The sequence below is a fragment of the Alexandromys fortis genome, unplaced genomic scaffold, assembly GCF_014885135.2.
Source record: "Alexandromys fortis isolate MF-2015 unplaced genomic scaffold, M_Fortis_MF-2015_v1.1 scaffold_112, whole genome shotgun sequence".
Lineage (NCBI taxonomy): Eukaryota > Metazoa > Chordata > Mammalia > Rodentia > Cricetidae > Alexandromys > Alexandromys fortis.
Genome location: NW_026068013.1, coordinates 3,952,153 through 3,974,300, shown reverse-complemented (window position 1 = coordinate 3,974,300; position 22,148 = coordinate 3,952,153). Strand labels below are relative to the sequence as shown.

The window sequence follows — 22,148 nt, the reverse complement described above, 5'->3', positions numbered from 1 at the left end:
GCTAAGACACCATGGGCTCATCTCAGAAACATTAATACTGAATGCATGGGCTGATGCATAAGGAGAAAAAGCCTAGGATAAGAATGCATCTTATTAGACTTCAAAAACAGTGTTAGAGGCTGGAGAGTTGGTTATGCATTTAAAGGCACTTGGGTCAAAGAAATTGGTAACCAACAACCTTCTCTGGCCTCTGCTGGTTCTTTCTGACTTCCCCCCTCTTTCTGTCTCTCTTCTGTCTCTGTCCTTCTTTCTCTCATACACTGATATACACATGTGCACACTCACATATACCAATGTATAAGAACACATATAAAGTCAATACCAAATGATTCCGTGGTGTTACGTTGCCTCCAAATGACCACCTTAAAGCACCGTGGTCACCAGCGGATATGTGGAATACTCATACTGATGATGTGGTTGTTTTATATGGAGCTTGCTGAGGGGAATGACACTAAAGAGAGAGGTCATGTGGACAGTTCTGCTACTAAAGTCTCAGCCTTAATTTCAGCTTCCTGTAAGTAAATAATAAAAGTATTAGAGGGGAAATTAGAATAAAACTAAAGCCAGAATTTTTAGTATCTTTCAGAACCCATAATATGGTAATGTCTCAGAGCAAACTAAAGTAAAAGTCCATGGAGAATCAATGACCAAGGTTTCCTAGTTACTGAATATGTAAAAACTTCTTGGGTTTAGGTGTTGAGGAATAAGTATATTCTGTGATTTTTCTATCAAATGATAGTTATATTTATTTAATTCAATCCTAAAAATGGAATTTAGAAGCTTATATCTAACATTTAGTGGTACCTTTTCCATTTAAGTGTAGGAGCATTTATAGAAGAAGGGAGACAAAGAGTTTGTTGGAATCTTGCTGAGGATTGGTGTTCTAGGCTCCTCCACAGGTTTTATGTTTATTTATTTTGTATCTCTAGGCAATGTTTAACATACAACAGATATTGAGTAGGACTAATAATTCTACTGTGTGATCACAGTACTTATTCAAAGACACACAATCATACTGTTTTTACCACACTGACTTTGTTTAACGCTGTGTTTACATAAAATTATACTTTCTTAAAGTGTTTGGGCTTCTTTGGATCAAGTTAATATATCTTAAATTTATGTGTTCTAGTCAGAAGATTAAACATATTTACATATATGCATAAATACTTACATATTTAATTCTCTGCATTAAATACACATATGTACTGTAGTTATATATTGTAGCTCTCCATAGAGTTACAGGATAGTAAGTACACTCAGAAGTGGAAATATGAGCAGAACCTTTCTTTGGGCAGAGATGGATGGCCTGTGTTAATAAGCAGTTGTGATAGACCCCTGCAAAAACTAAACATTCCTTCCCTTGAGAGAGCAATAGCTGGTAGCAGGGAGAGTGTCTGGGTTAAGAGTGGGCTTCATTTAGTAACTGACACAGGACACACATCCAAAAATCTGTGTGTGAGGTGGCATTGGCATCTTGAAGGAAATGGAAAGTCTGAGAAAAGAAAGATTCAAAGTTTATCTGAAATCCCCAGCAAAGGATCAATGGCTGCTATAATAGGAAATAGAAAAGTGATTGGCTTCAGGAACTTGTTAAGTGACAAGGCTCTTGTTGGGTCCTGGCTGCTTGAGAATGTCATCTATCTTCTGTCCCTCCAGATGAAAGAAATGAAACCACTCCTGGTGCTTGACTTTTCTAAGAGAATCCCTCTCAATTCTGAAGATTTTTCATGAAAAATGACTTGAAAATCAGAATGAAGAAAACATAGTCACAGAAAAAAGTATGAATTATATATGGCAGATATTTTTTCATGCTTGAATAAGTTCATGTTAATTGGATTAGAAAAACTATTAATCAACATAACTATCGATATAGCACTACAATGAGATGTATCATTTGTAGACATTAGTTTTTATATTTGAATATTACTCTATCCTATAAGTAACTGAATGTCACTAAATAGCATCAATTCAAAATAAGGAACAGGAATTATGATACAAATGGAGATGTCTATATCATTGGAAATCCTCTAGTCGCTTATATATGTCAGGTTTTCTCCATCTCACAGAATGACAAAAGAAAATTCTATTTTGGCTTCAGACCAATGTATGGGTTTATATATTTCAGAGGGATGACCACTGTATTATTTGCACTATTCTGTCATTTCAAGTGCATTCTGAATACTTAATGCTGAGAAATATTAACTATGGGATGTATGATTTGAACATTGTCAAAGAGTCTAGATTATTTATATGAGCAAATTTTTTGACTAAATAGGTTAAAGAACTACAAACACTTTGCATGCCATTAATTAAATGTGTCTTGCTATTGAGCTGACACAGCAATGATTGTGAAATAAATATTAATTTCCTCAGATATTAGTAATTCTCATTTTGATGGTATTTCAATGAACAGTATATAACTGATTGGAAAAGCTAAAAACATTCCAAATCCCTTTTATTTGGTTGTGCCTTTGCATTGCTATTAAAACAAATCACAAATCTAAATAAAGAGGAATTGATCAGTTTTAGGTATGGGATGGCATTATAATGAAGACTGGTGTATTCTGTTATAAAATGGTATAATGGCATTGATAGACACTTAGAAAAGTACCTCCTTGATGTACACTATGACAAGAAGCTGCTCATTTTTGTCTTCATCATTCTTTGACCTCAACTGTGGTCTTCACTGAAATCCTTTCTTCATCCTGCCTCTTAAAGGAGTGTCTGAAGCATTCTCAGAGACCTTCCCTGAGTGCCTTTTCTCTTGTAGCTTTCCCTTTTCACGCTGCACCAGATGCTGAGATTTCCTCCCCACCTGATCACTTACGTTCTACAAGGAATTATCTAAAACCACAGCAAAATAAAAAGATAATAAATAACAGCAGCATTAAGGATAACTTAGAATAGGTCAGCAATACTTCTCTGTGATATGTGACTAAATTGTTAGGATATTGTTGTTGTATGTCTACCGGGAGAATGAAGAAGATAAGGCTAAATGTCATACTTTTTCTATATGTGAGTGTGTTTGTCTATACATGCTGGCATGGGGGGCACAAATGTACCATGGTGTATATGTGAAGGACAGACGTCAATGTAGGTGCATCAACTCTCGCCTTTCCAGATTGTTTGTGACAGTGTGTCTTGGCTGTCGTGTAAGCAAGGTCAAGCTAACTGACAAGATCTCTGTCTCACAACTCCTCTGTGGACACATAGAGATTTCAGATGCCTGGGTTACTGTGTCCTGGTTTCACATGGATTCTAGGAATCTGCCTGTCAGAATAGGAACAGTGCTTTGCCACTGATCTGTTCCATCAGAACTCAACAATGTTTCATCTCAGAGGTGAACTATATCAGAATGAGATTTAATATCCACATGGACCACATGAAAAAATTAATATTATCAATTTAACAGATCATCTCAGAGACAACCATGCCTGTGAGGGGTTCCCTAGATCAGGTTTACTGACAGGAGAAAAGCTATTTTAAAAGGTGTTGGTGACATTTGAAATCCTAGAGTGAATAACAGGAGAAAAGCCAGAATAGTACAAGCATTTCTTTTATTGCTCACCCTGTCCTCACAGTGGATTCCATGTGACCAGTCATATCTTCCTGCTCCTTATACAGCAACTTCCTTCCCTGCTTTGAGTGACTGTGCCTGTTAAAACTGTCAGTCAAATAAACCTTTTTTCTCCTTAAGTTGTTTCTGTCAAGAAAACAAAACTAGTAGCCAATATACTGTCTTGCATAGAAAATATCCCCACCCTTCACATTATTTTTTTTCCTAATTTTCTTATGAAAAATTCAGTATTTTGCATTTAGCATACTTTCAAGCCATACTCTCTTTGTGTTCATCTTAAAAGTCTCATTTTTCCACAGTCCCATCCTCCTCACTCTATTCACTATATGAAAACATAAATTCATTTAGCAGAACATATTGTAATTCCAAGATAAGTCATCAATATATGTCCTGTGATGGTTAGTTCTCACTGTCAAATTGAGATTAAGGAATGTCAAGGGCATACCTTTGTGGGTATCTGAGGGGTATTTCCTGTGAGTACCAACTAAGGAAGGAAGATGCATCTGAGTAAGAAGTTGAAGCTAGTTCATCTGGAGACTGGTAGCACCATCTAAATGGAAAGGAGAAATAGAGAAGCCTCCATATCAACATTCATCTCTCTGCTCCCTCACTTACTGTAATGTGAGAAACAACCACATGGTCTTTATTTTATGACTCCCTTGCCTCTCAAACCAAGAGGCAATTGAAATATTCTCTCACTTAAGTTGTTCTATCAGGTGTTTGGTTATGATAGTAAGATAAGTAACCAATACAAGTTTATGAACAACATTGGATCATTCATAACGGGCAAATTTTAAGAAATTTTCTCTTTCCTGAAGAATTTTGTATGCTAAACCATAAAATATTTTATCCATTTTTTAATTTTATAAATCAGCAATGGTAGCTAACTTCTAGACAATAAGATAGAGGTCAGCTGTCATAGTTAGGATTTTTATTGCTGTGAAGAGACACAATGACCATGGCAACTCTTACAAGGAGTTCAGAGCTCTGTATCTGGATTGGGAAGCAATTGGATGAGAATGAGCCACTGGGCCTGGCTTAAGCTACTGAAATCTCAAAGCCAGTCCCCAGTGATACTCTTCCTCTAGTAAGGTCATGTCCACTTCAACAAGGCCAATGATCCTAATCCTTTCAAATAATGTCATTCCCTATGAGCCCATGGGAGCCATTTTCATTCAAACTACCACATTAATTTAGTTACAATCCTTTTACCATTTTTGCATTACAAAGAATGTTGTTTTCAGGGCTGGAAAGAAGGCTTCACAGTTACAATCCATGACTGTTTTATGATAGTACTAGGGTCTGGTTTCCAGCATGTACAACGGTGGCTCTAACTCCAGTTCCAGGTATCAGATGCCGTCTTCTGGTTTCTGTTTACACCAGGCATATGAGTGTCACAAAAGTACCCATACAGGCAAAATACTATCCACAGAGAATGAAAAATTTAAAAAGGATATTATTTTGTGTTTAAAAAAGAAAGAGATAGGAGGGAGTAAGTCAAATGGGACCTGTGAGAATTGTATCATTATATACTCTTCAAATCTGTTATGAATTTTAAAAGACATATATAATAAACAAAGCCAATAAAGGTCATCTAAATTTCAGTAATTTTCTTTTCAAGGCAAGAACTTTATATTTGAAGTTCTGTTTTTAGAGAAGCGGAATCTTGTAGCGAATTTGATGTCCTTGATACTCCTGCATTTAGAGTTATTTTCCTGGCCTCCTGTTCTACTCAGATCTCTTTCATTTTATGTAATATGCTTTATCTTGTCATGAGATCAATAGACTCCTGTAAATTCTTTTGGTTTTATAAATTCTTAATTTATCCTTTCATTGTGGAATATTTTCTTATGGCTTTATTATAATTAATAATTAAGTTTAAAAAGACCCCGTTTTGAGTCTCACATTAAAAATACACTACAGTTAAAAAACATAATAAAATAAACATTAAAATGGAATGAAATATTTAAAAGCTCAGCAAATGTATCAATAAACCAATGGGAAGAAACTTTCTTTGCCAAGGCCCCTGAGAAGAGAAAGCTGTAATCACATCTGGTGGGGCCTTATTTCAAAGGCAGTATCTTTTGCTTAATCACCTCCTGGTCTTGAGCCTTTTACTTTATTATTATTGGTTGATCTGTCATTTTGAAGGATGAGTGGAAAAAAATGAGTGACTTTGAACTATCTGAATGGAGTCCTGGCTCCTCAAACAAAGGAACATTAGTAAATGCACTTAACAATCTTTTAATAGCTGAGTTGGATGACTCTATGTCTGGCTTGATTTGACTAGATCTAATTTATATGATGCCTTCAGCATAATTAACTAGACAGTGTACTTTACTTAATGCCATCATTAGTTGTTGAAGACAGTGGTAACAAGAGTGGTATTTAGATTTTGCATCTCTTGCCATCTAAATTGCCCTTGAGTTTTGTTTTTTTCAAAATGTAAAATGAGAGAATATATTCTCTATAAGTTGATAGTCACAAAGTTTGAACTGGTCTATGAGCTGATAGGCCTCATACTACCTCAAGATCAGTGAAAGGATAAACATCAATAAAGCACAAAATTTCTTAGGTAAGAAACAATGATAGTTTATGTTTTCTCTAAAAGTAATAGATGCTGTATTTTGTGATGAGAATCATAATAAAAGACTGTGTGACTGACTACACAGATGTAAGGATGTCTGTTTATAACTGTGTTCAATGATATTTGTTTTATTTGGAGGAGGGAATTGCCCACAAAGCTGATTCAAGTATCTAGAACCATTCCCTTCAAAATTTCACTTGGTTGCAATTAGACCACTTCTCCACTTCAATATCCAGAGTATAGTCTTATTCTCACATTTATCCCCTAGTTTCCATTTTCACACATCCAGGAATTTTATGTCATCAATACTTTTCCTGTTACCCAGCAATGAGGATATTCAGGAAGTTAGCAATGTTCACTATTTTATTAATAAATAAGCTGGAAATTTTTGATGTATTTATATAAATAATATTAGTAAAAAGTTGGTTAATAATCAATATTATTGGTCATTGTTTCCATTAATAATTGGTACTGATGTTATTATCCTATTCTTTTTTTTGCTGGAAATGTATCAATTGAAACAAGGCCTAATAAAATAAAGGAGTTGCACTGACTGTCAAAGTTAACAGGACACAGAGCAACATATGATCTTGGTTTTAAAAACATCAAAAAATGTGGGAAAATTAGTGGAAAGCTGAGGCTGCCTGTGACAGAGGCATTACACATCAAAGGTGAATGTGGGACTCTAGTTATTCTCAGAAGAACAGAAGTGATAGATGGCTCAAAGCCTCCTGGGACACAGGCAAGGCAAAGGCTGTTTATGCAGCAAAATGGATCATGTTTTTTGCATCAATTCTATGAGTCTATATCTTTTTATTGTGGAATTGAGATCATTGTTATTGAGTAATATCAATGACCAATGTTTACTGATACTTTGCATTTTGTTTTTGGTGTTGGTGGTGACAGATGTGGTGTTGGTGGAGTTGGTGGTTGTGGTGGTGTGTGTGTGTTTATATATGCTTCCCTTCTTTTGATTTTGCTTGTGTAATATTGTTTATTTCCTGTGTTTTTATGGGTGTGGTTAACTTCTTTAGTTTAGGGTTTTCCTTCTAGCAACTTTTGTAGGACTGGAGTTGTAGACAGATATTGCTTAAATTTGATGATTATTATAGTTATCTTAGTTCTTCCATCTATGGTGACTGAAATTTTTCTTGGGTATAGTAATCTGGACTGGCATCTGTGGTCTCTTAGAGTCTGTAGAATATCTGATTAGGCTCATATGATTTAAGAATCTCCATTGAGAAGACAAATTTAAATCTAATAGGCCTGCCTTTATCTGTTACTGGGTCTTCTTTGCTTGCAGTTTTTAACTGTATTTCTTTTTTCTGTATGTCTAGTGCTTTGATTATTAAGTGAAAAAAGGATTTTCTTTACAGGTCTAATATATTTTATATTTTGTATTGTAGTTATTTTTTTCCTCTTAGCTCTTTGAAGGCCCTGCCACCCAGCTCATAAATGAATACACTAAGATGTTTTCTTTCTTATGAATTCCCTGTTCTTAGTTTGGCTTATTTCTAACTATCCTTTCTTAACTTAGAGTATCCCATCTATTTTTAGCGCAGAGCTTTTACCTCTCTTCATTTTTTAATATCTTTTCTTTCCTTCTTATTTAATGTCTATCTCTGTGGCTGGGTGACTGATTTCTGGCATCCACTTCTCCTTCTTTTATTGCTCCCTCCTTTTATCTTGTTCTCCTATTTATTTTCTCTGCTAGACAGCACTGCCATTCCTCTACTGCCTAGCTATTGGCCATCCAGCATTTTATTAAACCAATTGGGTTTTTTAGACTGTAAAAGTAATACAGATTCACAAAGTTGAACAAAAGGAAACATGGAAAAATTAAACACATCTTGCATAATTAAACAAATGTTCCATAGCAAAAATGAATATAATACATAATCAACTAATATTTTACAACATTATATAAATCTTATACATTTACAGGTAATTCATTTATATTAAGAAAATTTTCTGTGATTTATTGAAAATATTTTCTACATCTCTGAGCTGGTATTCTTCTATATCTATTATTCTTAGGTTTGATCTTTTCAGAATGTCCCACAATTCCTAGATGCTTTGTGTTAGGAATTTTTTAGATTTAACATTTTCTTTGACCACCAATGTTTCCATTTCCTTTATCACAACTTCAGTGTGGTGGTAATGATTTTCCTTACATCTTATTGCCAATACATGGACTTTTTCATAAAAATGATTTCATGGAAGCAACTGTAGGAATGTGAGGTCCTTCATCAGCATCCTATTCCTCCTATTATGGGATCAATTCTGTTAGATAAGAGATATATTCTAATCTTGGGCATCTCAGAATGTTTTATTATTTGTAAATGGGGCTGTTGGTGAATTAAAACATTTAGTGAAAGACACATGGAAGTAGAGACTCTAGCAATGTGGTTATTATATAAGAGAAGGAAATAGACAGATGTACAGATGGGGAGGAAGTTTAGTCACAGTGGAGACAGAGTTGAGGAACTAGAATTCATGTAAAAATACCAAGAACTACATGAAAGCCATGAAAAATGAGAAGACATGAAAATATCCGTACCTATTAGTTTTCCAGCCATCCTTGCTGGATTCCTATTTGTAGATTCCTGGCACCCAGAAATAGCAGGTAAGTAGCCTTTTCAAATTCATCATAGTGACACTGGAGACTTTAATGCCATGTAAAACAGATTCTTTCTTAAATACATGCTGTCTACTGCTTACATACACTCATGGATAAAAATGAATTTTGGTTCTCTACAAAGGATCTTAATGTTTTTCTTTAACTGATTTCCTCATTAACCTCCAGATTTTAATAAGCCCTCATGTTAACCTATCAATCATTTTTCATTGCCTAAAACTCCATTGTAATTTTATTTCAGCTATTCAGTGAATCATATTCTTGAAACATCCAGCCTTTTTCTAACAAAAATAATAGAATTTGCATAAAGTTCGAAAGGGTGGGAGGTTCTGGTATATTTATTATGAAAAGATCTGTTTTATATGTTGAGGGGAAATATCTCCCAGCTACTGCAGATGAGAAGTGAACTTATTCAGTGAGTTATAGTTTAGATTAACTTGTTATTTACTTTTGAAGCTTTCAGTTTTTTTTCAGCTGAGATGTTTAAAAATGAATTTTAAAAACAAACTGTCAACTTATTCATTTCCATTGATTTATAGTCATGCTTAGGGAACTGAGAAACTTGATTAAAATAACTCGCTGTTGTGTTTGTCATCCTGAGCTATAAATTTTGTAGGAGTTTAATACTTCCATTTGCTTTAATATAAAGCAAGCCTTCCATTTGCTTTAATTCACAAGTGGAGATGGGAAGAAGGCATAGTTACCCTGTATATACTTGATCAATTCCACTGGATCAAACTGTGAGCTTCAGGAAGGATGCTGGTCCCAAGTGCCTTCTGCCCCAGGTGTCTTTCTCACTGGAAAGAGCCTCTAAGTCCCTCTTTAAGCAATATCATTGTCCTTTCATTCCTTGGGTGACAAAGACTCCATCTTGTTTCTCTAAGCATTTTTTTTTCCAGCCATCAACTCTAAATTGGACTCTGTATCTTTTCTTTTGGAATGCGGTTTTCAGATATGGGTGTGGTGGTGCAGGTTTATAATCACGGCAACAAAAGCACCTCATTCAGGACAATCACGAACTGAAGGTCAGCTTGTGCTTTGTAGTTAAAGCCAGCCTAAGCTATATGGAAGGAAAAAAAAAAACTGTTTTAAAAAAGTAAAGAACAACAACAACAACAACAAAAAAAAAACAGTGAATCAGAATCACACTATTAGCAACTACACTTATAAGACAATTAACTCCACTTATTAGCAACTACCTTTATAAACAATTGACTCTCCAACCACTGTTTCTGATGACACTTCTTGGTCCCGGCTCTAGCACTCAGCCACCTGTTCTCTCCCAACAGGAATATTGTGGAAATAATGGAGCTCAAGGCCAGCCTCCCTCTCCCTCTGAGTAGTCGCACATCCATTTATATTCATTGTGCCTTTTTGCTATATTCATGTTCACTTTGACATTAAACCAATTTTCTATGAGACACATTTTCCACAGTTGCAATGACTTTCTTTCTTTTTATGGAATTATTTATTTTGTCACTTTAGGGTAAAGGAACTCTATCTTTTCTTAAAGGTATAATTTTTTTTTTCTTGTGAACAACTAAATTGGCATTTCGAAAGCTGATTTTCCACAAAAAAATTTCACAGTCTAGCTAAATCATAAGTAAAGACACTTATGAGTGATTCCAGGATGTTCACAAACAAAGGGATTAAGAAGTAAGCTTTTTTCAGGATATAGCCCCCGAGAGACTTCCCAAAGCCCAGTCCTTTGCCCATGCCCACAATGGCAGTACTAAGTAGACACAATGGATTAAAAAAAAAGCATAAATTTTGGAGGGAGAAGAGGTATGGGGTATAGAAGGAATTGAAGGGGAAGGAATAGGATGTGGACATGAGCAAAACCCATTTATATACATGTGTGACATTCTCAATTTAAAAAGAACATTGCAAAGTGGCCGATGATACAAGAGTTCTTGTCTCTGGAGAAGACACATCAGCAAGCATAAAGATTTCCACACCCAAGTAGACTCAGAATAATATCTTCAGTCCCTATGCAGGAGAACTTTCTTATCAGTCCCTTGTACTGTGTTCCACTGCGTGTAGAAGAGCCATTTGTCCCATACTAGGTTATACTATTGACACTGAAGGCTGGAGCACCAGTGAGAGCTCTTACATTAGCTGCTGACTTTGTAGTCCCTAATGAACTATCTGTCATTGATCCACAGGCAATATGAACTATAAACATACCTACTTATATGTAAACATCATGAATATGGTCACATGTGAATATTTAAACATGCAGCCGCATCTTTGAACATACACATTTTCAAATATATAAAGTACACGTTATTTCCAGGGATAAGCTTGGTAGTCCATATGGAAGTTAAAAACTCTAAATACTCCTTATTTAACATTTTTGATTTACCCTATCTCTATTATATGTCCCTAATTGTGATACAGGTTTAATACTGTTTGAAGAAAAATGTTAATATACGATATAGATATCAAATAAACATTCAATTATAATGAATAGGTCACTAATATCATGTTTTTTAAACCTTTTTATTTTTGTTTTATGTATATGAATATTGTACCTGTATGTACATATATGCATCATATGCATGCCACATAGTTGCAGAGGCCAGGAGAAGGCATAAGACACATTGGAACTAGAGTTCCAGGTCATTGTAAGCCACTCTCTGGGTGCTGGTAACAAGGTTCACTGTAAGTCGAGCAGGTACTCTTAGCTACTTGGCCATCACCTTTCAATAGCATCATTTTTGGGGTGTGAGAAATAATGTGGTTATGTCACATGCTGTCCTAGTTCTTAAATAATAGGCCCTGCAGACTCAAAGTCTGCCCTCAAACGTAGGAAAACATCAGATCTGGAATCACAAAAAAATTTATAACATCAGAGAAAGAAGCTTTCTGAAGTAGCTCTGCTCACTAGGAGAAACTCTATGTGGATAATACAGAAGTCACCAGGGGTCACTAAGTAAACTTTTTCATGAGACATACCTAAGTTTACTAGACTTTCCTAATTAAGAGTGAATACTATTGACCAAGTCTTAGTAGTGTTTCAAATTTGGTGAATTAAGAGGATAATGAGACATTCTAGTTTTATTTCCATTATTGCATTAAAACACTCCAATTAAAAGTTTTGGGACTAAAGAATTTATTTGCTTTATACTTCTAAATAATAGTCAATAATTATGGAGTGTAAAGGCAAGAAAGAACTCAAGCAGAAGCTCAGGTTAGAGATCATGGAGGAATTGTACTTGCTGGTTTACTCAGTGGTTTCAGGCTAAGCTGGTTTTCTTATTCAACCCAGACCCACAGGTTTAGGAGTAGTTCAACTTAATCTGGATTGGGCCCTTCTCCATCAATTAACAAACAAGTCAATTACCCATAGACATGTCTATATATCGATGTCAGCCAGTGGTTCTCAACCTGTGAGTTACAACCCCTGTGGGCACTTAATGAACCTTTCACAAGGGTTGCCTAAGACTGTCAGAAAACACAGATATTTATATTATCATTTATAACAGTAGAAAAATTGCAATTATAAAGTAACAATAAAATAATTTTATGGTTGATGGTCACCACAAAATGAGGAACTGTCTTAAAGTGTCACATCATTAGGAAAGTTGAGAACCACTGCTCTGGGCAATTCCTTAAGAGACTTCTTCCCAGATGAATCTAGGTTGTGTCAAGTTGATAAATCTAGCTAGCACACAATTTAGAATTGAGGATATATAAATCTGGCATGTTTAAGATTGATGAACGAAGAAGGAAGAAAGCCTGGGCACTATTTCTGCTGAAGAAGCTGCCTGTCTTTAGAACTGTGTAATACTGCTTTACATTCTTCTCTTTCAAGTAGGCATTTACTGGAGAAGTAGGAACCGTGTTTTCCTTACATATAGGAATAACCCTCCTATGGAGAAGTAGATAAGTTTCAGGTCTTATCTTGCACATTTTAGGAAATTTTAATTATGCAAGCATACAAGCAGGAAAATTTCTTTTATTTTCAGATACTAATTCAGCCATTAGGGTCTAAATACAGAATAAGTGGAAAGGTTGCCTAAAATAGACTGGAGGAGGCAATGAAGTGGCTCAACTGGTAAATATTAACCACACCAACCTGATGATCTGAACTTAGAAATGCAAAGGAGGAGAAGCGAGTTTCAAAAGTTATTCTCTGACTTCAACACACATAACATGTTATATGCATAACTCAACACACACCCATACATGCTCGTATAACAACAACAAAGTTAATAATATCATTAACAAATTTAAAAATGCAAGTCAATAGTCTCACCAGAGTTAGATCATGCATGCTAAATACTGACTTTCCAAATGAGGAAGAACACCACAAAGTTTAAGAAAATCTATGCCAGTTATATATCTGATAGAAAATTAATGCCAGGCCGGGTGGTGGTGGTGCATGCCTTTAATCCCAGCACTCAGGAGGCAGAGGCAGGTGGATCTCTGTGAGTTTGAGGCCAGCCTGGTCTACAGAGCTAGTTCTAGGGCTTACTTTAAAGTTCCAGAGAAACCCTGCCTTGAAAAACCATAAATAAATATAAATAACACCAGACTATCAAAAGAAATAAAGAAAAACAGTCAAGAAAACAAATTACCCAATTTAAAAATAATTTATGCATATGAACACACAAAAAAGTAAAAGTGGTTATTAAATACTTAAATGGTATTTTTAAAAACTTAGAAACTAGTGAAATGTAAAATAAAACTACGCTTAGAATTCATCTCATCCCAGTCTGAAGAGCTAAGATGAAGAAAACAGCAGACAATAAAGGCTGGTGAGAATCTGGGCAGAGCAGAACCCTCATTCCTCATTTGTCATTCTCTGTTGGTGGAACGCAAATCTGTGCAACCACTATTGAAATCAATTTGGAAAGGTCTCAGAAATCAAAAAGTAGATCTATCATTTATCCTACCTGTACCACTCCTCTAAATACATGCAAGGGACATCCTGTTTGACAGGTACCTTTTTAAATCTATACTATTCACAATAGCTAGGAAGTGAAACCAACCCAACTTCCTTTCAACAGAAGAATAGATGATGAAAATATGGTACCTGTACACTATTTAATGCTATTAAGCTGCACTGGAAAATGAAATTTGCAGCTAGTCAATGGAACTAAATATAATACTAAATATATGTATTATATTTAAATATATTATACTTAGTGAAATATCCCAGATGTAGAAAGTTAAGTGTTGCTCTTCTCCCTGATTTGTGGACTCTAGCTAGTTTTAAATCATTGAATATGAGTATATAACATGGAGTAAGTACAGAATCAAGGAAAATTAAAAAGGACCCTCATCTTGGGCACGGAGAAGGATCTCTAGAGGTCCGTATTTTCTCTCTACTCACTCTTTCTTGATGTTCCATTGAGACTTACTTTTAAGATTATATGGTATATACACTTACTGGGGATTGATATCCATGACATCACTTATTCTCTGCTGTTCTTTATATGATTAAATGTATATATTTCTAGTCAGTTTAAAATATGAAAATACAAGACCAGATCATCTAATTTTATAAAGACAAAGGTTTGCTTAGTTAACAATTCAGAAATTCCAATTAAAAAATCAGCCTAGTCTCTCTGGACTCTTCTGAGAGTGGTTGATAGTGGCACAGTGTGGCAGGAGGACATGACTCTGGAAGGATCTATATCAGCCAAACATGAAGTCATTCTGGGAGCGCTTGCATCCAACAGTCCAGTTAACAGACCAATCATCAGAGACCAAGAATTTACCATCTATGTCTACTCCCTCAAGTTCTGTTTACCTCCTTGTAGTCCTTCTATGGGAGGCAAGATTTAATCACAGTGGGTTTCAGAGAGAATGGAGAGGCAAGACAAGTAGAAAGGGAATGAAAGGGGCCATATGAGGCCACTGGCTTCCTGGGTTCCATCTAGAAAGTACACATATATGTGCCAGGTTCCTAAGGCATAAATGTCATGGCCAGTAACAGCCTTCCTGACAGACACAGCAGGTGCCTCCTTTTGAGACATATGAGAACCAGGATGGTGACATACTGCAACACAAGCCTCGCATTCAATGGCCATTAATTTCCTTTACAAATGGTTTGACATGTGGTTGATAATTCCCTTTGATGTACGTATCTGGTACTTCTGTTGCCCAGGAGAAGCAAACCAGTGATGTCTGATGAAAAGGAAAAGGTTGTGTTTTCCAATGAAAAGAGACCAAGCTGATACATTCTGAGGAAACGCATCAGTAAGTACACGATTACTGACATAAGTACTTAAATCCCAAAGCCCCTCCTGAGATACAATTGCTTTAAGGCTTTGACTTAGGTAATGTTTATATTGTTTTGCTAGATCATAACAAAATGGGCATGAAAGGGTTTATTTCACTTTATGAATTGTATAAAATCCCATCATCTAGGGAGGTCAGGGCAAGAAATGAAGGCATGCAATGATGCAGAATCCATGGAGGAATGTTGTTTACCTCTTGACTTGCTCAGTTTGATTCCTTATGGTACCCATGGCTCCCTGCCTAGAGATAGCACTGCCTATCATGACCTGGGCACTACTTCATCAATCATTAATCAATTACATGCTCCACAGTCTTGCTACAGGAAAATCTGGTAGGGGCGTTTTCTCTGAGAGTCCCTCTTTCAAAATAACTCTTGCTTGTTTGTGTCAAGATGATATAAACTCACCAGCACAGGCCTTCAGTGCTAAGATCCCTTTGTCCTGTTTCTAATGGAGGGAGTTCAACCTCCTTTCCCTCCTCCACAGTGAAGGTTTTTGCAGTAGGCCCTCAATGACTCACTGAGTTCTAACTCACAAATTGTATTAGGAGATCGCTAGTTCAATTCCCAGCTGCACAGATTCCAAAATAACCACACAGAAACTGAATCAATTAAATCACTGCTTGTCCTATTAGCTTCTTATGGGCTCACTTTTACATCTTAATTTAACTCATTTCCATTATTTTATATATTGCCACGAGGCTTGTGGCTTACCGTCAATGTTCCTGCATGTCTATCTCCAGTGGTGACTCCATGGCTTCTCCCTGACTCTGCCCTTTCTTTGTTCCAGAATTCAGTTTAGTTTTCCCCACCTTGCTTTGTTATATCCTATCAGGCCAAGCCAGTTTATTAACCAATGGTATTCACAGCATACAGAGAGGAATCCCACATCAACAAATTATTTTTTTTTCCTCTTTCCCCCCTTTGCATCTCTGTTTACAGACACCAGGCAATATCTTGAACCTGGTTCATAGAATCAGTTAAAAAATCACCTTCATCTTATCTCTAGTTAAATTTGTTAACACACAAAATAAATGGATAAGTTGTATATATTTTAGAAATGAAAAACTAAAATCAGAAAAGCTCAACAAAAAATAAGTAGTAGTAATGATTGTGATCTATTTCCTCTAATTTATGTTATCTCAAAGTATGGATGAAAGTACCCAACTTACCAAAATTTTCAACCAGAAGACCTTTTAATATGGCAAAGCTAAATTATAACTTAATATAGAAGCACAGAATTTTCATAGTTTTTCCATATTGTTCTTTCATTCAGTGACTTTTCCTTACTGTACTGGGAAACACAGGTGCTGTAAATTGTTTAAAACTGGGGAATATACCTATTTAACAGACAGTTCTGGAGCAAATCTTAAGTTAGTTTTCTAGAGCACAAAATAAGGTCCTTTTATAATTTTTTTTACATATTTAACCCTGTTTTTTGCTCATGGTTTCTTCCCTAGTACTGTCCCCTTCCCCATTTCAAGCCATTGTTGACCTTTCTCCTGCCAAGTATATACACCTCTATTTCCATGAGTAATATTTAGATGACAGATGGAAGGTGGATGATAGATATAGATGGTAGATGATGTACATGCACAGTCAGTCTTAATAAACAATCTCCACTTTATAACTAGACAATCTAAATGTGAAGACACTTGGGAATTTAAGTAGACCTGACAGAGATAAGTATGTAGATGAATGTGAATAATAAAATAAGGTTATAATAAAACAGACCCTATTCCCAAGCAGAGTAACAGAATCCTCCTTGTGAGTGAAAGCTAATTTACACATTCTGTGATTTTTTTTTACGTTCTGTGTATTACTGATGACACTGCTATCTCAGATGTAAACAGAAATTAAGCGTAATATTTTTTTGAATATCTGATGACTGATGTCTAATATTAGGTATAGTGTTACTTTATTTTGAAGTACCATTTAGTCAGTTTCACAGACTCCTCAAGTGAAATTTACTGAGTTTATACACATTGTCCATCTAACCTGATGGATTTTTTCACTTCCTTGTGCTTCTCATAGTTTGTTAGATTTTATGATATCTTTTCTCAAAAAAAGAAGTACTTGTTCTCCCTCTGATGATGAGTTATGAAAAAACATAATATGAACCTGAAAACTCGCTATTTGGATTTTTGTTTTCCTGGCAAGAAGATTGGTTATATTCTCTTGATTAAGTCCTCAGGAAGGAAGAACTCCATTAGCTATAAGAGCTGACATATTCAGAAGAGTTTCTTAGGTTTTCTCCTAGTAAATAATTCTGGGAATTTATTTATTCATAGAATTCTTTCTGACTAAATCATCAATTATTTGAAAATATTCCCTCCTTCTGACTAATAATCAGAATCAGTACAGATTTTTTCTTTATGGAATTTAATACTTTACAGAAATTTGAACGTTGGCCTTAAATAGGGCACAAAGGTAATGAATAGCCAGTCAGTGTTCAAACAATCTACAATATCCTCAATAAGGAGACTTTTGAAATCTCCAAAATATCATTTAGGAGCAAACTTGACAATTCAACTGACATATCAATTCCCTTCTTATTATGTAATTGGTAGGATAGTAACAAAAATAAAAACCAGTGTCTCTTTGTTCAGGACTGGGGGTTGCAGTGATGAAGGAAAATTGGAGAAAATTCAGTGGACTGTTAGAAATACCTGCTGCAGCTAAAATGGATGCTGTTGAAGAGGTGTGCAGTTTTCAGCTTTGAGGTGGACATTGTGGGCATGGTATCAAGAAATAACTTCAAAATTTGTTGGCTACTCAGAAAATTCTCATGAATTTCAGTGTAAAAATAGTAATAATCATTTTCCACTTCAAACAACTTTATTATTGCCCACTCATTTTTCAGCCTCAGTTTCCTATCAGAAAACAACCATTTATACAAAGGTGGCTGTTTCTGTAGGGTCCAGCTGGAATTTGCATAGTGTTCCACCCATGCTGCTTTTGATGACAAAGGGGCACCTGACTGACAAAAGCACAAAGTGGATTTTGAAGTTCACATGTTTAGTTCAATTTGGCCAAGTTCACATGTTTGTACTCTTTCTAAGTGCTTTGTAAGAAATTGAGGACCTGGAAGAAGGGACTGCACTGCACATAATTCAGAACAGAACCATGTCCTAAGAGAATAAAGCAGAATAATGTGTCGAGAAGCAAGTAAATGTCTACTGAAATGGTAGTAAAAAAATGTTAAAATATCACTGAATTCTAAAAAGACACCAATAAGATAAAGGCGTGTAAAGTCATTGCAGGAACAAATGTTTCCAACTAATCAAACATTTCCTTTAGAACTGGCATTTAAAATATTGTTATTGTCAAAGAAATTTTGCGACACATGTTACCATATTAGTAACCTTCATACAATCCTCTTCAGTGATGCCAAGGGTATTCACATTGATTTGGAACCAATATCCATAGGCTTAGACTCTGGAAACTGGAAAGCTGTATTTATTAAATACAGCTTTATATATTTATCTCTCCACCTCGAATGCCATGTATAGAGTGTGAAGAAAATTTAATTTATGGCAACAAAACAAAATTTTATTTTATAGAAAAAACAAAAACACTTTTATCTTTGGCTCTCACTATTGACAATTCTAGATTCCAATTAGACCAGATTCCTAGAAATGATGAGGAGTGAAGTTTGTATGTAATGAAATATATCTCATCCTATAAGGGAACACTGTTTAGATAAAAGATCATGGCCTAAATGTTTCATAATCAAACATCAACAGCATCGCTATGTATCAAGGACTATGGTAACTAACTTTAAAGCTTTATGTAGAACCATGTCAAAATCCACTAAGAATTGTTATCATGTTGTACTAAAGCATTTTGAGGCCTAAATCTATTCTTTCTTAGTTTGCCTGTTGCATGCAGGTAGTACACACAACTCACATGTTTTCTTATTGTTACTAAAAACTTTTTTGTTCACGTAAATATTATTTCCTTCTTCTATTTTTCTCCTGTCCACATCACCTTATATTTTAATCTTTTCACTGTCTCCTACTGAGAATATCAGCCTGGCATCTAAAAGTCTTAATTGTGGTAAACACATTAACTTTTAATTATTTCTGATAGTACATTGTGTTATGGGTATTTATCATATTGTGGAGCCAAGCTCTATACTTTTTCCTCTTGTGAAGCTGAACTCTACTCTCATCAAGCAAAGTATCTGGATTTTTACTGTCATCAGTCCAGGCAACTATAGTTTGCTTTGTATTACCATAAATTTGACTTTTACATAATGGAGCCATACACCATTGTTTTTGACATTAGCTTCCATAGTGTGGTATGGAGTATTTTTACTTACTCAAGTCATGGTAAGTGTGAGGAGCTCCTTCCTTTTCAGTATGGAATATCATTCCTTTGAATATATTTTTCATGAATTATTTATTTGTTTAATAGATTAACTTACTCCTTGCTTTATTTCAAATTTTTACCATTGAAAACACAACTATTGTGATTTTAGCATATCTTTCCCAAATGTTATTGTTAGAAATCAGCAATGTGTTGTCTTTGAATTGGGGCAGAACAGAACTTTTATATTTTAGGAGATAAATGACAAATGTTTCAATCATGTGATACCACAGTTATGTAATTACTCTACCACTATTTTGTAGAGTATTTCTCCTGGATCAATATGAGATTATCTCTGGAGGTTTTCTGAGAGAAAAAAAGTCAAATCCTTATCATATAAGGAGTATGGGAATGAAATGGGGGTCTCAGTCATCAAAAAATATTGTGACAAAGAAATTAAAGGTGGGTTTTTCTACTTTATGGTAGCATATTTTATCCAACCAAAACAAAGAAAAGGTTTATCCTAGGTAAGTGGTTATTCAAAAGCACTGTAGGATACTTAAGCTAGGTGATATGAAACAGGTTTCTAGTCTCAGCACTGAAAGGATGAAATAGGAACAGGACCAAAACTTTGAGTACAGCGAGGTCTATAAAGTGAAACCCTGTCCAAAGTAAATAAATAAAAATTAAAACTGTTCAAAGTGAATCAAAATAAAGAGGGAATATATAATGATGAAATAGTCAATCAAAGAAATGTTTGTACAACACTGACAAACATGTTTGCTCCTAGCACTATTTACTTCATCCCCACTGGTCTCTAAGTTTTAACTATTTCCAGCAATGCCTATTAAGTATGAGACAATAGACTCCCCTCAAGACTCAAGAACTATTGCTTTCACATGGGAAACACTGATGATACATATTTCCAAGAGTCTACTGTAGGTTATTGATATTGATAAAGCATTCTTATGCTAAAAGGAAATGTATAAGTTTATAATTGGTCTAGAGAAAAATAAAAACACAGAGTGCAGGCATAACACTCTAAACTCTTGATTTGATATTGTTTTTCTTCAAAAAAGAATCCATACTGGATGTCAGAGGCAACCTTGATCCCATATTTGCTGTTTGACACTCACAAAGCCCTTCTATAGTGCTAAATCCTGAGAGCTGTGCCTTTTGAAGCCTGGTATGCTATGGTGCTGCCCACTGTAACTCTACTCTCACCTCACAACATAACATTCGCTACAGGAGCTCCAACATCTGACTGATACCTGTTTGTTCTCTTTCGTTCCACTTTAATATTCTTTGACTTTGACAGTCCCCTTGACCTCACAGTTCTATTATTCTGTGATCCTGAAAACTCAGTGCCACATGAATATCTTGAGGGCACCAATATGAGCTATGCCTGTGACTTCTAGAACCCTAGAGTAGGAACAGAACATTTAGACAACTCAATGAAAAGAAATAATTTCTGAGTCATTGTAGCCTATGAGCTCATGCAATGTGTCCCTGGGTTCTAAGAATGAGTTTTGTTCTTGCAAACCTCTGGGCAAGGCATAGAAGTCAGAACTTTGAAGACTTCTGGAATACATTCGAGCACTTTCTCCAGCTGTCTTGATGTAAACTGGTTGGCTTCTTTTTAACCACAAACTTTCAATAGCAGACAATCTGTTCATAGTCATTCCCCTTTTTATGATTTCCTGCCCATACTGTAATCAATATAAGCACGTTTAAGAACTTAAAAAGGAGGGAATTCATATGCTAAAATGATAAGCAGAACATGAATGTCATTTCCTTCATTCAGGGAGCTTATGCATATTTATAAAAGAAAACAATTTATGGGTAAGAACCATCTTGGCCGTTGTCAGTTTAAGGTCAGAGAGCAAATGGGAAAGCAGACACAGTTTTGTGCTGCTTACCTCAGACTCATAAAGCCTTGGGAGATGTAAAAATGTCAGAAAGAAATTCTTCTAGCTAGCTTGCTAATGTTATGAAGATGGCAGGGGAAAACAGCCTAAGCTTCACAGCTTGCTTCAAATGCATCACATGAAAAGAAGGAATAAGATGGGAAAGGTGGTATGCACAACGGAACTTGGGACTTGAATGTAAGATATTTCATTTTTCTATCTTTCTACTCTTGGCCACATTTGAAATTTTCTACAGTAATATATTTTATAATACACGCAATTACAAAACTGACCCTTTACCTTTAAGTATACTTAGTTCGGCGAACTCCCTGACCAGCAGGAAAGAACAGCCACCAGACGAGGATTCTTCCCAAATCACACTTTATTGGAGCCTCTTGGTTGTAGGGAGAGCAGAAAGCTAGGGGCCCAGAGCTCTGAGCTGCAGCTGCTTATATAGGGAGTCTGCCTAGCAACCTTTGATACTTTAACTGCTTCTCTGGAGACCCACCGGCCAGGAAGAAAACAAACATCCTTGTCAATTACAGACCACAAGGAAGTTCCCCTGCCGGTCAGGGGGAGTGTGGGCAGCTAGATCATAACAACTCACCCTGTTTTCTGGTGGGAGAACTGCAATCTCTATTATAGAAAGGAATCGTGCCTGAATTGGCCGATGCCTGCTGATGCTCCTGGCCACGGAATTGGCCCTAAGCACATATGTGAGAGGCACGGTTCCACTGCATTGCCTAATATGGAGTTATTTATCAAGCGATGCCGGGGCCAAATGCCATCTTCTAATGGCAGCCACTCAAATCGGCTCCCAGCACTTAGAGCAATGGCCCCTCAACCAAGTTTCTATCTTAATCTCCTTTTAATAAAAT

General features: G+C 35.7%; 1 long non-coding RNA gene across 1 annotated transcript; it reads right to left on the bottom strand.

Annotated features, from left to right (window-relative positions):
- Window positions 1-307: 307 nt before the first annotated feature.
- LOC126513715 (uncharacterized) lies at window positions 308-21,680 on the bottom strand. The gene is made up of 4 exons (XR_007595420.1): window positions 21,571-21,680; window positions 9,507-9,862; window positions 4,023-4,127; window positions 308-512 (listed from the first exon to the last, which is right to left on the bottom strand). It is a non-coding gene; the product is annotated as an uncharacterized lncRNA (long non-coding RNA).
- Window positions 21,681-22,148: the final 468 nt, after the last annotated feature.